General features: G+C 40.1%; 1 long non-coding RNA gene and 1 pseudogene across 3 annotated transcripts in view; one reads left to right on the top strand and one right to left on the bottom strand.

The window, feature by feature from the left end:
- The first annotated feature begins 7,157 nt into the window (after positions 1-7,157).
- Positions 7,158-12,913, top strand: part of LOC120603224 (uncharacterized) — a 36,099-nt gene continuing 30,343 nt past the window's right edge. For all 3 annotated transcript variants that reach the window (XR_005652982.1, XR_005652981.1, XR_005652983.1), the window contains exon 1: positions 7,158-7,365. This is a non-coding gene — a long non-coding RNA (uncharacterized LOC120603224). The remainder of the gene's footprint in view (positions 7,366-12,913) is intronic.
- Positions 11,698-11,816, bottom strand: LOC120603268 (uncharacterized; annotated as a pseudogene).

Genomic DNA, 12,913 nt, shown 5'->3' with positions numbered 1-12,913 from the left:
ATATTTTCATATTCCACAAATAGGGCTATTGAACAATGATGAACGAATGAAGTACAATACAACGATTTTTCACTTTTAACTATTTTATAGTTAAAAGTGAGTGGAATGATAATCTTGCCCAAGCATGTCTGCGATCTCCTTTCCATTTTCTAAAAACAATACTTTCTATGTCTGGCTGCAGAGACTTGTTTCTTGTTGTACCAGGTAAAGAATAGGTAACACTTGACATTCTTCTAAAACTAAGTGAATTAATTTTTAACTAATTATGGTTTTGGCTAGGCACAATCCTCCCTTCTTTCTCCATTTCTTCTTTTGCACATTCTGGGAATAAAATTTCTTTTCCTTATATGGTGGTAAATTACCATGAACTAAATCAACTTTCTATGAATATAATTCTATACTATAGAATTCTATATTATAAAATCTATCTGCACCTTTTTTTTAGGATAGTTTGTTATTATTGTTTAGGAAGAGACAGGAAGCATACCTAATAGCAATTAGTAATAGCAATACCTAACACTTTTATAGTGCTTACCATATGCCAATTATTATTCTAAACACTATATATGGACTCTACCCAACACAATCAGGAGGTAAGTCTCTATTTTATCCTCATTTTATGGATGAGGAAATTGATGTGTAGAGAAGTTAAATAACTTCTCCAAGGTTCCTAGCAAGTAAATAGCAGAGCCAGAATTCAAAACCGGGTATCTGGTTTCAGAGTCTCTGCTCTCAATCCATGTGCTGTCCTCACAGAAGCAACCCTGGTATTTAAGCATTATCCACAAATTTGGGGTAAGGCCACTGAGGCTGGGGTAAATAGAGTTATTTGTCCAACACTGCAAAACTGGTAAGCAGCTAATCTAGATTTCAAACCAGGCTTCAGGTCTCTTTGGCTCTAATGTCTGTGTTCTTTCTGTCCCTGAAATAATGCTGCCTTGGCACTTTTTATTCCCACTGTCCTTTTAAGTATATAATGGCTTAACTAGACTTGCGTGGCCTAGTGTGCAACTCCAGTCATTGCAAACAACTTTTTTTCCTATTAGATAATGTTTTCAAACTTCCAAAGGATCATCTTACAAATGACTGTTTACTATTAATTACATCTGAAAGTTATGGATCAATCGAGTTTAGAAAATTAGATCCTATTCTAAAATGTTAGGTACTGCAGTCTTTGGAAAAGTCAAATAAACATTGAATTTTGTTTCTTATTCTGCAAAGAGTCTATCAGGTTGGTTGAACTAGAAAAAAACATGTTCTCTAAAACAAACAAAAAGAAGAAAAAAACCATAAATAATGCTTTAATTTTTTTCTGATTTATTACTAACCATGCTTCTAAACTGTGCTTATTTTTTTGCAAAGCAAGCAGTAAGAGGCCATTAACTGCAATGCAGAAAGCTTTTTTTTTAAGCTTCCCTCTCCAAGTTTCTGTTAGCAGGAAAGTCCTTGGTGCACACTTGAACACACTAGGGAGAGTGCACTACACGAGTTTGCCTCGAGAATGAATATAAACATAAAAGCTCCTTGAAAAACAAGCAGTCAAACCTGATTATCATAGAACCCCATAGAATAACATATCACTCATATACATATATATATATATATATATATATATTTTTTTTTTGGTACACATGAAGACCCAAAGGGCCTCGTGTATGTTTTTTATTTCTGTTTCAGTGAATTTTAAGCTGAAGTGCCACTTTCTATGTTCACCATTAAAGAGGCTTTTGCTGTGCTTTGAAATTTGCTGTCATCCATTTCCTGTGCATTACTCTTTTTGAGACCAATTCAGCCAATGACAGAGTCCTGCTTCTTCTACCCTGCCTGGGTCAGTAGGATCTAATTTATTGAACAGTGTTCTTCCTCTTATAAGGTGCTGCCTGTTTAAAAATGGCTTTCCTTTAAAACAATTACAAACATAAAAATAGAAACATTTTAAATGCCGGTTAAAAGAATATGCTTGAGAATCCACTGGTAAAGGAACAACCATTGCAATGAAACATTGAGATGAGCTTATTTGTATTTGAATATTTACTTAACAGAATGTAGAAAAAAAAATTAGGACTTTAGATTTAAGAATGCCTAGTACTTTGTGTTAAGATCATTTCAAATCTGGCGTATAAATTACTAATGTTAACAGAAACATTTATTTTTTTATAGATACATTGCTCAACAAAAAGTTGCTATCCTCTCTCTCTCTCTCTCTGTTGACACACTTCTCAAAAACAGTCGTCTATATTTGTGGCCTCCTGTTATTCTCTTCAAAAAACTTCCTTATCCTCCTATATACCCATTTTTTCAAATGACACCCTAAAGTCAAATGGCTTTCCTTAGTCCTCAGTCTTCTTAACTGAACAACGCAATGAACAGAGTTTAGTGTTGGAAAAATAAATGTCAAAGTTAATTTGACGTATCTTAAGTGATGTGCAAAATAGTATTTTGCTGCATAGTAATTAGGCATAAATATTAATCAAATATTGTAAAAAGCTTTACTTGACAGTGTTACTTTTTACCTAGCCCAATTAATTTTCATTTTCAGTTGTTTTTCTGCTTTATTTTATCAAATAATGAATTTTATTTTATTTACTAATATCTATGTGCCAATCATCATGCTAAACATTTCATACGTACTATTTCATTTAGTCCTTACATACATGCTAAGATTATTGTCCTTATTTTACCAATGATGAAACAGAGGCTCGGAATGATTGAGACATACTTTATCCAAGATCCTGTGGCTAATGAGGAGCAAAGATCCCATCTTTGTCAGACAAAAAAGTACTTGCTCCCAGTTCTCAATATCAATCACGTGATAGTTTTTCCTGGCACCACATACATTTTAATATTCATTAAACATATCCATGTAGCCAATCAGTTGGTCTGGCAGTCAATAAACCTGTAAGTGTTACATGAGATTCCAAGATCAATAAGACATTATTCCACCTATCAAGGCATTCACGGTCTAGTAAGAAATATATAGGTTAATAAACAAATCCATAGACCAATGAGACAGTTATCATAATAGAGAGATACATTAAGTGCTGTGAGAGTGAAGAATGACCACAATCTGCCTGGAGAAGTGAGGAAAGTTGTCGGAAAATGGTTTTGATTTAAACAGAGACTTGAAAGACACAAAGTTTGCAGGCAGAGAAGAGATGGACTGGGATCAAAGGCAGCAAGGCTCCAGCATCTGGAAGCTAGTGTTACTATGCCTTCATATGCCTCTGTCCTTCCCAAGCCTCTGGAGTTTGTGTGCTTAACTGGAATATTTGCCACCTTGTCCTCATCAAGGAGAACAACATATCTGAGGGATAAGAAGTATCAGATTCTTCTGACTTAATACTCTATTAATGCTCTATTCTCCTTTCTCCCTAATACTCTTCTCCAGTGGTTCTCAAATGCAGCAGCATCTGGGAACTTGTTAGAAATGCAAGTTCCTAGACCCCACTGAAGATTTATTGAATCAGAAACTCTGCGAGTGGGGCCCAACGATCCGTTTTAATAAGCAGATGATTCTGATACACACGCTGGAGTTTGGTAACAAATGCTATATACTTACTCTCGTCTATATACTTTAGAACAATAAAGCTAATTTCCCTAACAAGCTTTGAAAGTATAGTGCACCTGTTTTGGTCACCGTTGTACATCCAGCACTTAGGCCAGCATTGAACACATAGTAGGTGTTCAATAAATGTTCGAGGGAAGAAAGTATGAGTGAGTAACTAAAAAATGAATTCCGCACGTGTATAGAAAGCTTCAGTGCCAACATCCCTAGAAGAACTAATGTAATTCCACTAAATTTTAAATGTCTGATAAGAATGGGAGGGGGGAAATGGGAGAGGTCTTGGGTGGGAAAGAGAATTTTCATTTGTTTAGCACTAACTATGTGCAACAGGCTAATATCTTCACAACAACCCTAGGAGGTAGCTGTTACCATCCTCACCTGAAAGATTTAAACAGAGGTTCAGAGAGGAACTGTTTCCGGAGTCAGACAGCTGGTGGTGTGTGGTACGAATCCAGGGCCCTTACTCTTTCTCCTCTCCATGGTACCTCTAAAGCAGGGGTCCCCAACCCCTGGGCCACGGACTGGTACCAGTCTGTGGCTTATTAGGAACCGGGCCGCACAGCAGGAGTGAGCAGCAGGAAAGCGAGTGAAGCTTCATTTGTATTTGCAGCCGCTCCCCAGCACTAGCATCACCACCTCAGCTCCATCTCAGATCATCGGGCATTAGATTCTCATAGGAGCACTGGTCCCTGGTGCCAAAAAGGCTGGTGACCGCTGCTCTAAAGAGCACCACTAGCAGACAGTCAGGGGATAAATGGAAGCAGACAACCCTGAAGGAAAAGACTCCTTTAACCACAACTTTGCCTGTCATCACCTCCATTCTCTCTACACATTTGTTCTGGACACTGAGCTAAGCAGTCTTTAACCTGTTAGCAACAAATTCTTAGGCATATTATACCATCGTTGGTCTCTTCTTCAGAACCCTCGTTCTCTCTCCATCTGGCCCTGATGTCACACCACCTCCCATCTTCTCCTGTCTGAATGTGCCTTCTCAGCCACCTTCACTATCCTTGAATAGAGACATCAGTTTGCCAGTCTTGTCCGTGTCTGGACTAGATGAGGTTTCCCATGCTGCAGGCTTCCCTCCTGATGTTGCCCTTCATGTATTTCTTTAAGTTTCAGTTTTGCAATCATATTCCTCCTGGAACTCAAAGACTTTGGTTCCCAGAATGGCTTCTCTTTTCCTTCCTTACCCTTTAAGATTTCTTCCATTCTGAGAGCTTCAGTAACATTTTCATGACTCTCCAATTGGCAGCTCCAGCCCTGAGTTTCACTACTGCACCTATCTATCTATTGGATGTTTCGCTTGGGTGTCCTGCCTTCACTTTGAATGCAACACATTTGAACTGAATTCATCAATTTATTCTCTAACCTTATTCTCCCTTCCAAACTATTACTCTTTCTGTCATTGGCACCACATTCCACTCGTCACTGGGCTTTTAAACTTACCCACTCGAGTACTTAACCTCTCCCTTCCTTTGTAGTTTCTCTCTTCATCCCTCCCCTCCTCCCTCCTGCACTCCCAACCTACCTTCCTTCCTTCCTCCCTCCCTTCCTACGGCTTCCTTCCTTTTCCCCTTCCTTCCTTCCTTCCTTCCTTCCTTCCTTCCTTCCTTCCTTCCTTCCCTTTTCTCCCTCCTCCCTCTCTCTCTTCTTCTCTTTTTTCCTCCTTTTTTCCTCCTTCCCTCTCTCTCCTCTTTCTTTTTTCACAAGTATTTATTAAGCACTTACTATGTGCCAGCCCAGGTACTGTCTTTGCCTTTCTGGCACCTACACTCTAGAAGAGAAAGCCAACAGGCAAGTAAATAAACTAATTATAGTTTGTGACAAGTACAATAAAATAAATAAATAGGGGGCTATGAAGAGAATAATAAAGGGGGCAGCTAAGAAAGGCCTTTCTGAGGAGGTGACATTTAAGCAGACACATTTAGGCAGTGAGCCTGGGAGCGTGGGGTGAGGCTCTATTGGGGGCCAGAGCTTAATGAATTGGTGGGAGAGTAGAGGAGCCAGGCCAGTGGGCAGGGGCAGATCATGTGGGACCAGGAGGACAAGGAGTCCAACTTCTTCAAAGTGCTGTGGAAGTCTTCAGAGAGATTTATGCGGGAGATGGCCTAAGCTAACTTACATTTAGAGGAATTATGGAATGGACATTGATCTTTCTAGCTGCTCTCTGGAGAAAGAATTGGAGAAATGGGGAAACTCATGAATTTACCTTCCTATCTTCCTGATAGGATGTCTTTCTAATTGGGACTAATACTCTGCCTTCCATCAAAAGGGTGAGATTTGGTTCTGCACCAGTCAGTAGCTTTGTTTCAGCATTGGTAATGAGCAACATCAACAACAACAATAGTAAAGCTTATGAAGTGTTACTATGTGCACTTAATATGAGTACTTACATATATTATATGCTGTAACAGTACTATGTGGAGTGTATGATTATCTTCATTTCAAAGGTAAGAACAGAGAGGTCAAATAAGTTGCCTAAAGTCAAATAGCTGCTAAGACAAAAAAAAGAATAAAGAGACCATTTCTGAATAAACATGGTCAGGCTTTGACTGGTTTTATTTTCTCCTTATATTTTCTACACTGATGGAAAATTCAAGTTGTACAAAATTATACAAAGTAGAAAGTTAAACCTCCCCATAATCTGGCCTCTAAGATGTGATTTTGGATTTTCAGTATGGTTTTGCCCCAGCAGTGCTGGAATACTTCATATTGGCAATTCTAAAAAGTTCTTGATTACCCAGGTCCTACGAAGGGGCTAGTCCTCTCTGAAGCTGGTTTAGAAACAAAGAGATACGGAGCCACTTTCTTACCATCTCTGCTACAGGAAGTAGACACCAAATTGTTCTGGCTCCAAAAGGAGCCACACCCACTTGGGGGTGAAAGAACTTTATCGAGTTTACATCACTACTCAAAGAATGAGCCAAAAACAGCAGGAAGAGGACAATGAGAGGTTATCTACACCAACAGCAGAACAAGAAAAATTCAGAGGCAACAAAAAAAGCAAAACAAAACCTGTAAAATTATATATATATATATATATAATTTTATATACATCTATACATGTGTGTGTGTGTGTGTGTGTGTGTGTGTGTGTGTACCTGCTCCCAGCCTCCCTGAAACTGCCTCTGTCAGGAGAAAGCAATTCATTTTCTCCTACCAACCTTGGCCCTTTTCATGTTTTTAAAATTAACATTTAAAAAGGAAAAAATCCAGAGGTGAAATCTGGTCATTTATTTTTCCTTATTTTCATGTCGCGTTAAGAGAGATCATTTGGATTTCCTCTGTAACAAAATCTACAACTTCAGCGGGAAAACTAATCACAACGAAACGATATTCTTGTGTTGTTTTATAATTCTGAATAAAAACTGCGGTGTTCAGATTTCTAAACCCTACAGTACAAAGGCAGTTTTCCAAGCAGGGCTAGGCCATGCTCACTCTTGAATAGGAAAACTAATTAGCATCCTGTGTGAACTATCTTGTCTTTTTTTAGGACCGGAAATCAAATGGGAAGGGTTCCCTCCTGTTCCAAGTGAGTTCCAGAAGAATTACTCATGCTCCTTAACCTATGAGTCAGACAGGAGTCTAGGAGAATGTTTCCAAAACAGGCGGACAATAAAATAAACAAAGCGATTGACAATGTGACAGTCTGGAGAGGCAGGGCTGCAACTGGCCAAAGCAAGTGATCTGGTCTAGAGCTGGAAGACTGAAAACCTGGGATGGCTGAACTTCCCTGGAGAACCCATGGTAACTGGAGCTCAGCAAACCAATTCGGAGCATTTCCTGAGAGTGAACAGGTTTGTTTTTCGATCTTTTATTCAATTCTTTGACTTGGTATAGGAATAATAGCATCTTTCCCTCAAATGACTCGAGAGGCTGACTGCAATCACACTGCACTGCCTGGCTCTCTAAAAGCTTTGGCTATCTATGTGTTTTGATGTCTCACAACACAGGATATTAATCATTTCTGGACTCTGGGTCTGTTCCCAGTGTCCATGTTTGCCACTGTTGATCTAGAGCCAGAGAAATTGCTCCTAAATGGCAGAGGCTTTCCTGAATCGAAATACAGAGCAATCGAGAAAGTTCAGCTTAGGAAATAACACAGCTCTGAGCTGGATTCTCTTTTGGGCACGTAGAGGGTAGCCTTCTCTTTGCTCCCTCTAGGAAGGAGTCTCAAGCCAGGTCTCGGCTCTGTCTGAGTTTGCAAAGGGCCTACAGGCATCTCCTGAGCTGGGATGCAGGGGTGAGGAGACTGCCCTACCTTCCTGATTCCTCTCATCCCTAGGCAAAATGGCAAGGTGGGTGTGCAGGGTTGGCTTTACAATGCAAAAAGAGCAAAGACTGACTAGTGTTTTTCTTCATCACTCATTAAACCCACTGGAGACAAAGGCCAGGCTGGGGTGAGGGTGGGGTCCGTCTTCCACACAGTAGTCAGAGTGATCTTCTTAAACACTGCTCTGATCATCTCCCTCCTCCTAAAACTTTTGAGGGAACCCTCCCCACACACACCTAGAGAAGACATTCCAAAGTTCTCATAGGCCATTCAAGGCCCTTCACTCCTTGACTTTCTGCCTAACTCTCAGCTTCATCACCAGCCACTCCCTGACCTTCTCACCACACTTGCCTCATAGTTATTTCCTGAAATAACTCTGTGTACTATCAGCTCTGCTTTCTTCATTCGTGCTGCATCTCCTACCTGGAATGCCATCTCCCTACTGATGACCTCCTGCCCCAAATATCACCTCTTGGTGCAGGTGGACTCCTTCCTGTTCCCACCCCTCACTGAGTTCATTGCTCCCTGACCTATGTTTCCACAGAATTTATAGGCGTACTGCCTTCTAATGTGTGGGATTGTTCAACAAGTCATTCTTCCCCTTTCGACTGTGAGCTCCCGGAGGACAGGCATTCGGTCTGCTCTATCTTTGGCTCTTGAAAAACCGACAATGTTTATTGAATCAAGGAGAATTTTACACATCAGTTATACACTTTGATATTCAGATAATGGCCTGAAGTTTAAAAGAATCTCGAAAATGATGGGGTTGGGCAAAAGGCTCAATGTGCTCCTTCCCTGCAGCTATTTGCAATTTCGATCTGACTTTTGGTAACATTCGGCTTGCACCACGATTCTTATGGCATTCAGTTTCAAAGGGGTAATGGTTTCAGGGCGCACTGATTTCTGTGTTCAATTGTTTAAGATAGGGACCGATAGCATACCTACCTATATTATACTCCAAATTTTCTCTCTCTTTCACACACACACACACACACACACAGAGCCCATAGGGATAGATATTCCTAATGATGCGTGAATGGGGCTTATGGTACAAAATTTAGTGTATAATAAAAATTTTAAATGCCATGTAATACAAAAAGCTGATTGGTGAACAGGCGTTTACAGGGTACAGCAGGTCCTCAGTGGGACTAGGTGTTGTAAAGGAATATCAGAGAAAGCAAATGCATGGTGTTGTTTGGAAAAATAATTACATCGATCTGTCTTTCATTCTTAAACAACCTTTCTCTCTCCTCACTGTTTGTACATGCTGTTCTCTCTATCTAGAAAGCCTTTGCCCTTCGCCCAAACCCTTCCTAAAGCGAGTGCCTTCATCCTTCAGCTTTCAACTCAAACATAACTGTCTCGGAGGGGTCTTTGTAGACCTAACTTCCCAATACTCTCCATTTCAGCATCATTGGTATGTTCTTCAAAGCCCTTACCAATTATTAAATTCTATTATTTAAAAAAAAAATTCTTTTATGTATGCCACTCCCACTGGACTGAAAGCAACTCGAAAGAAAGAGGATTCATGTGAGATTTATTTATTATTGTATCCACAACATATAGTAGGAGCTCAATAAATGCTTATGAGTGAATGAAGGTAGTCTTTTAAGCCAACATTTCATTTGGAACTTGGAGGAGCTGATTTCATCAACTCAGTGCCTTTTCCTGCCTGGTCAGCTCCCTGGTCTCACTTCCCCTGAGCTTGCTTCCCAGGTGCCCACCTCTCTTATCCTGGCAATGTTTTTCATCACTTTCTTTACTTAGGACATTCCTGTTCACCTTACAACACCTTTTCGTATGTCATCTCCTTTGTGACACTTTCCCCAGGCTGTTAGTTACTCTTGCTTCTGGCCTCCTAAAACACTTTGGTTTTCTTCCACATTTTCCCATGTTCGTTTCTTTTATTACAAAAATTTGAAAGTGCTCCTAGAAATTCTTGAGCAAACATCATGGAGGTGTATAAAATTAAAAGTGAAACCCTCCCTTCACACTCTCATGGTTCCAGGTGACCTTGGTACCCTGAGTTCTTTTCTGCATTTACAAATATACATTAAATCCTTTCTTTTCAGTAAAAAAGGGACTATTGTACACTTTTGGAAAGTAGATCAGACAAAAACACTGTGTAGTGACATTTTTCAATTACTAGCTCTCATTTTTCGTTTCACATTAGAATAGAGAGAACAACCTAGATTTTTCGAATGCTGATTATTTGTCCATTATGTGCTTGTACTATCATTTAAAAATCAGTTTCTCGATGGCTACTTAAGTAGTTCTTATTTTTTTTTAAATTACAAGCAATACTGAGATAAATCTTCTTATATATTCAAGTGGCTATTTCTGTAGGATACATTGCTAAGTGTAGAGTTGTTGCATCAAATGGCATCCTACTTTATATTTTGACATCTATGGTCTGATTGTCTTCCAAAAAGGCAATGCCTGGCTACAGCTCCATCCATCGTGGGTCAGAATGTCTAAATCTTCACAACCATGACTGGGTATTATCACCGTATTTCATCTTTGTGATCGAATTGGTCAAAAACTTCCTGTATTCAATAGTTGAAGATCACTGTTTCTTCATATTTAATCTCCACTTGTGTCCTTCTTCTGTAAACTATTGTTTATATCCATTGCTCACTTTTTAAAATCAGATTGTTCAATTTCATTTTTTACTCATTTGTAATGGCTTTAAAAAAATTGTGCTAAAATACACATAACATAAAACTTATCGTCTTAACCATTTTTAAGTGTTCAGTTCGATGGTGTTAAGCACATTTATATAGCTGTGCTACTCTATTCATCTTGCAAAACTGAAACTCTTAACCCATTAAACAATAACTCTCTATCTCCCTCTCCCTGGACCCTCCTCCTACCCCTGGTAACCATTGTTCTCTTTTTAAAATAGTATGCATGTAAACTTTCTTTTGCTATAGAGGTTCAACACATTTTCCCAAAACTTTAGCTTGCTTTGTAACGTTACAATATTTCGTGTTCTATAGAAGTTGCACAGTTTTTAAAGCTTCACGTTTTTATGTCAGTAAAAATGACCATCATTTACTTTATGGCTTTTGAGTTTGTTTTGTTTGAAGGACCGCCTTACCCTAAAATGATCAAGCATTTTTCCGATTTCTCCCAATAATAAAAGTCCTCTAGTCATGCCTGTGTTTCAGCACTTCTTCTTTCACTTTCTAACTAATACTAATAACTATCGTTAATGAGAACTGTGTTCTAGGCACTGTGTTACGTAATCCTCACGTCTTATCTCATTTAATCTTCATGACAAGTCACGGAGGTGGGTCCTATCATTATTCCTGTTTAATGATGATGAAATTGAGGCTTAGAGAGTTCAAAAAACCTGTCACTCCAAAGTGACACAGCTGTGATTTGAACCTGAGCCAACTGACCACACTCTATGAATCTATTTTCCACAAGGCTATGAATCTATTTTCTCTGTTAAATGGTGCTCCTCAAGGTTGTTAATGCTGTCTTGTCTGTATTCCATCTCTAGTGCATCAGTCCTCAGCAATTATTTTTGGAGTAATTAATTCTCATTATTTCAACTCAGCATTCTACGTACAACCTCAGATACTACTGTTCCTATCTCTTCCTCCGTCATTTCACTCCTCTATGAATTCAGTCTTGACCTTCCTCCTAAGAACAAAGAGATGCTTCTCTTTCACTAGGAATACTCTCCCATGGAGGTCAGTGATCTCCTCAAGCACTACTGCCATTGTCTCAAAGTAATCTGGCTGCCTTGTCAAAGCTTTGCTCCCTTCAGAGAGTTCTCCTTTGAGGCCACTCACACTCCATCTCTCTGTTCTCTCTCTCTCTCCTTCTTCTTCTTTTTTTTAAAACGCCTCTATAGCACCTGGTCTTCCTAGGTGGTCTCCCATCCAAGTACTAACCAGGCCCAACCCTGCTTATCTTCCAAGATCAAACAAGATCAGGCACGTTCAGGGTGGCATGGCTGTAGACTGTTCTCTCTCTTCTTGAAGGAGCAGTAAGCATATGCCTTCCTCACTGGCTCATGGACCGTAATCTATCATTGGTCTGCAGTGGACTTTCTCCTCTGGAGTCCACTCTATCCATTTAGTACTCTCTCCATGCTTTGACTTAACTGATCGCTGGGTGGGCCCCCTGGGCCCCTCCTTCTTCCTTAAGAATTTTAGAGCCAGGCTCACAGTGTTCACCTCTCCAACCACCATTGTCTCCCTTAAGGACGCCTGCTCTTGTACTGATGAACTTTTCAATGCTCCGGCCTCAAAACCTCCATTTTCACAATCAAATGTCCTTCCTCTCCTAATGCCTCTTACGTCGTCAGCCCAGTTCTGACTCCTGATTTAGTTGTTGCAAAGATGCTCCTTTCTTGGCCGTCTTCTCTGTCCGCTGCAGGCTCCCTGCCCCACCTTGACAGTTTCCAGGCCTGAACAAACCCTTTCTATTGTCCCACTTCTCCCCATTGTGAGAAATGTTCAGGAAACCGGGCTGTTTGGATCTGTTACAAATTCGTCTGGCTCAACTTCAGAAGGACCCTCTCTCATCACCTCCAACTCACTTCCTCCTCCACTTTGTAGCATCTCTTCTACACCTTTCAACCTCCTAGAGCCAAGTTCCACTTCCCAAAGATGACTTTGCGCCCTCCTGTGGAGGACAGACCGGCTCACTCAAGCTTTCTCAACTTCCCTGCCCTCCACCACCACATCCCTTTATCTCGCATCAGAGGGATAAATCTCTTCCTCTCATCTTTTGGGGTGTTTATAAAGTACAACAGAAACAAAACTGGTTTTGGAAACTGACAACCTTGGACTTGAATTCCAGCTTAGGTATCAAGTAGTTTTGTGTCCTGGAACAATTTATTGAAGGTTTCCAGCCTTACTTTCTTCACCCATAAGGAGAGTGATAACAATACCTGACTCAAAGATATTCATAGAGAGGATTAAATGGCCCGATTCACATGTGGCATGAGGCATCTGCCTAGACTTTCTGAGTTTTCTTCCCATGATGTCCACCTCTAACTTCTCCACTTGAATCCCCAATCCCAGTTCTTCTCTCTTCAGGTGCTTTGCCCCATC

This window comes from Pteropus medius, unplaced genomic scaffold (genome assembly GCF_902729225.1).
Source record: "Pteropus medius unplaced genomic scaffold, Ma_sr-lr_union100, whole genome shotgun sequence".
NCBI classification, from domain to species: Eukaryota; Metazoa; Chordata; class Mammalia; order Chiroptera; family Pteropodidae; genus Pteropus; species Pteropus medius.
Note: the sequence above shows the minus strand (reverse complement) of the source record. Positions and strands in the feature narration are given on the sequence as shown.